Source organism: Penaeus chinensis, chromosome 35 (assembly GCF_019202785.1).
Source record: "Penaeus chinensis breed Huanghai No. 1 chromosome 35, ASM1920278v2, whole genome shotgun sequence".
In the NCBI taxonomy this organism is placed as follows: Eukaryota; Metazoa; Arthropoda; class Malacostraca; order Decapoda; family Penaeidae; genus Penaeus; species Penaeus chinensis.
Window position 1 is genome coordinate 9670202 of NC_061853.1, and position 5000 is coordinate 9675201.

The following is a 5000-nucleotide window of genomic DNA, read 5'->3' on the forward strand; positions in this document are numbered from 1 at the left end:
ATTCAATATTTTGTAACAGAATTCTTAGACATCACAAAATAAGTTTTACAACATGTATCCTTTGGCAAGCACTTATGTAGATATATGAAAGTTGCTTTTAAACTTAATTAAATGAAAACAAAAACTAAATATATGTTTATGTAGGTGTAGCAATTATGTAATTACTGAAACCCTAATAAAACTACAGGAATGTGGTAACACTGAAAGTGACCCCAAAATTTACTGTTACTACCTGTTAGAGAAAGATTCCAGGCATTGGCCTCTGACTGTAATGAATTCTTCTCAATTTACAGGATGACTGGATAATTACTAGGGATAAGACTTCTTTGACTGGTAAGGTGAATAGAGGAAATAAGAAAAAAAAAAAAACGCATAAGAATTAGAAATATTAGTAGTTACGGCAATGATGAAAATTATAATGATGTTACTACTAAATACTACTAATAATGATAACACACTTCTAACATCTACTTCTGCCACTATTACTACTACCAGTACTATTTTCTATAATGATGACTATTAAAATTATGATAATGATGAATAATAATAGCACTGACAATACTACTACTACTACTACTATTACCATTGATAATAATTATCATTATTATAGCTATTGTCATAATCATCCTTATTATAATAAAGATGATAATGTATAGCTATTATCATAATCATCCTTATTATAATAGAGATGATAATGATTGCAATTATGGTTCCGATAATCTTCATAGTACATGCAAACCAACATTACTTCTTCATATTCACTGTAGGAAATAAACAAGAATCACTCGCACTGAAGCCAAACTTACGACAAGAAGCTAAACCTGTTTTTCCATCCTCGCCAGTCACCTCCAAGCCCACCCTTCAGGAACGCCGTGAACTGGACAGGCAACATCAGAACAAAACCGTTTATTGTCTGTACATGCCGGCCTTCCAATCCCCCTCCCCCTCCCACCTCCCCCCTCCCACCTACCATCTCTCCCTCTTGCCCTCGTTACTTCCATTCTCTTCCTTGTTTTGGTGCTTATTTTTTTTATTCTCTTACTCTGACTCGGCAAGGAAGTCGCCGTTCGCTCATCTGTCATCTTGAGAACGCGAAAAGTTACAGATAGATTATGATGAGATATTATGGGTGACTTTCCATGGACGTGGGACTAATTGTACGATTTCATTATTGCATTACTGTCATTTCTTCATGTCTTTAATCCCTCTGTGCTTAGTTTATGTTTCATTAATCTCTTCTCCTTTTATTAATTCTTCATCTTCTTCCGTCCGTATTTCTCCGCAATCTCCCTTCCCACAAACCCGAAATACGTCGGTGCTATTATCTTCGGGTCAGAGAGTAGATCAGCGACATATTTTTCTCTCTCTTCAAATATTTGATAAAGGCATATATTTATTCCACACAGATGCTATACTATCTCTGTCTCTAAAGTGGCCTAAACGGACAAACAACAACAACAAACAGATAAACAACAGCGTCCAAATAGGTTTCACACGATTTTTCGTACCCTAAGTTCTCGTATGCTACATTCATTTGTTTTTTTCCTCTACGCTGTACCTCTGCAAATCGATTTGGAAGAAATATTGATTACAAATACTTTAAAGGTGTTACGGTATGTGTTTATCGTATATAGGACAAAAAAGGAAGCAAGACAACAATGAAGTTAGCGTGAGAATATAATGTAGATTATTTACTATTTTCTTTTCACTTTTAGTTTGTGGACGACTGATACAGAATATCTCATTTCTTTGCGTTTTTGTTAATTTACGCATTTCTTTGTCTTTATCAATTGCTTAATTACTCGCTTTAACGTGAAATCTATTGATCAGCTAAATATATTACCTTTGCGACTATTAATCGCCGTATTTTTTCAAGACTTCATATTTCAATTTTCTTTATAATTTTCAGGCATCTTTTCACATGAATAACATTTATTTGTGGATATTTACGCAGTTCCAATGGGAGAAAGGATTTCCAAGAACTGAAAACGATAAAAATACCAAGTCTCATCGTGGAAGAATTCGCCTTAGTCATAACATACAGTATTCAACTCGGTAGGGGAAGTTAGAGAGTGAGAGGGAGGGACGTGGGGCGGGGGAGGGCGTTCAATACGTACTATTTTTTTTCCTTACGTCTCACTATAACTGCAGCAGGTAATGTAATAACGATAAGTAATAGTGATAGTTATTATTATGCAGCTCCCAGTATTCTTCCTCCTTATCCTACTTATACTAACTAATACTACCATTATTGCTGTTACTACTACTACTACTACTATTACTACTACTCCTACTACTTTTACTATTACTACTGTCATATCATTACGACAAACTAACTTCAAACTGAACAGAGTAGAACGAAGGAACGAAGAATGGAGAGCTGAAAAAAGTGATACGCCACCCTTCTGAAGTGCGTGCTTATGTGTGTTGCGAGTGTCTCCATGCCTGAGGGGTATGGCCTAGCAACGATATGTTTATTATCTATTGTTTCCGTGTCAGAGGACGTCTTTGAGTAGAATAGATTTGGTGTAGATTTTCACGGTAGGATTTTTTTTTGTGGTAAGCAGGCTGATCATGGTTATAAGTGCACTACTACTACTGATAACAACAATAATAATAATGATGATGATGATAAAGATAATGATAACAATATTCGTAATGACAATAATGATAATGATAATAAGGATAATGATAGTAACTAAAATAATGGAAGTAGTAATAGCAATATTAGTGATAATATTAATAGTAATGGTAATAATGATTATAATATTAATAGTAATGGTAATAGTGATTTTAATAATAATGATAATGATAATGATAACGACTATAACATTAATAGCAATAATAATGATGATAATAATAACAATGATAAGGATGATAATAATAACAATGATAAGGATGATAATAGAAAAAAGTAAATGCAATTATAATAATAAAAATAATAATGATGATAATAATAATGATAATGATAATAATAACAATGATAAGGATGATAACAGAAAAAATAAATACAATTATAATAATGACAATAATAATGATGATAACAATAATAATGATAATAATAATGATAATAATGATAACAATAATATTGATAATAATAACGATGATGATAATGATAAAAACAATAACATCAACAGTGATAATAATAATAACGATAATGATTATGATAATAATAATAATAATAATAATGATAATAATAATATAATATAGTAACAATGATAATGATAACAATATAGAAAATAATAATGATGATAATTATAATGATGATGATAATAATAATAATAATAATAATAATAATAATCATAGTAATAATGATACCAATAATAATGATAATGATAACAATGATAACAATAATAATAATAATAATAATAATAATAATAATAATAATAATAATGATAATAATGATTATAATGATAATGATAATGATAAGGATATAGATAATACTGATGATAATAATGATAACAAATATAGTAATAATAATAATAATGATAATAATAATAATAATGATAATAATAACAATAATGATAATGACAATGATAATGATGATGATAATAATACAGATTATAGTAATAATAATAATAATACTAATAATAATAATAATAATAATAATAATAAATTATAATGATAATAATAATGATAATGATAATAATAATAATGATAATAATAACAAAAATGATAATTATAATGATAATGATGATGATAATAATAATACAAATTATAGTAATAATAATAATAATAATAATGATAATAATAATGATAACAATTATATTAATACTAATACTAATGCTAATACTAATGATAATAATAACAATAATGATAATAATAATGATAATAATAATATTAATAATAATAGTAATAATAGTAATAATAATAATAATAATAATAGTAATAATAATAATAATAATAAATAATGATAATAATAATAATAATAATAGTAATTGCAATAATAATAATAATGATAACAATAATAATGATAATAGTGATAATGATAATAATGATAATAATAATAATAATAATAATGATAATAGTAATAACAATAATAATAATACTAAAGATAATAATAATAATAAAAATAATAATAATAATAGTAATACTGATAATAATTATGATAATAATAATAATAATGATAATAATAATAATAATATTAATAATAATAATAATGATAAGATTAATAATAATAATAAAAATAATGATAATAATAATAATGATAATATCAGTAATAGTAAGGATAACAAAAATAATGATAAAAAGCATGTTGATAAACTGTTTCAAAAGAGCTTTCAGAAGGAGGCTGCCATCCTTACCAAAAGAAAGGAGTCAACAAAAATATATTACAAGCTCAAAGGAACCATTATTAAAAGAGATTGAAAGAGGCATTTTTATAACTAGGAGTACAAATGAGCCTGAGATTTAGAGAGAATACGAAATACGAAGATCAGAGGAAAGAATGAAAGGATGGAAAGAAGGACAAGAAAAAAAAAGGAAAGAAAACAAATCAAGGCCAATATTTACAATAGTCTGGGGCCTGAGGTTGATTTCGATAAAACATTCGAGTGTTTGACGAAGGGAAACTTGAAGAACGGAAAAGGTTAATGTAATTTCATCTGTACAAGAACAAGCATCAGAAACGAGATCAATAAAAACGAAAGTTGTTGGCGGAGGAAAGCGATTCATAATCTCAGTACATTATAATTAAGAGAAAGTGGAATCACAAAATGAGAGAAAATAATTGCAAACGACGGAGACAACGCAAGAGCGAATAAGAAAGACAAAAATGATATCCTCTGAGACGGGACATACATAACCTGGAAATAACGGAGTAACGTCCCGAAAAAAAAAAAAAAAAAAAATAACACTCGAGAATTAAAAAAAAAAAAAAAAAAAAAAAACGTACTGTAGTATCAATCATGACAGGCATTTGGCCAATCAGAAAAAAAAGATAAATATAATCAAAAGTTAAAACATTTTTTTGAAGAAGGAAATATCAGGTTTGTCACACC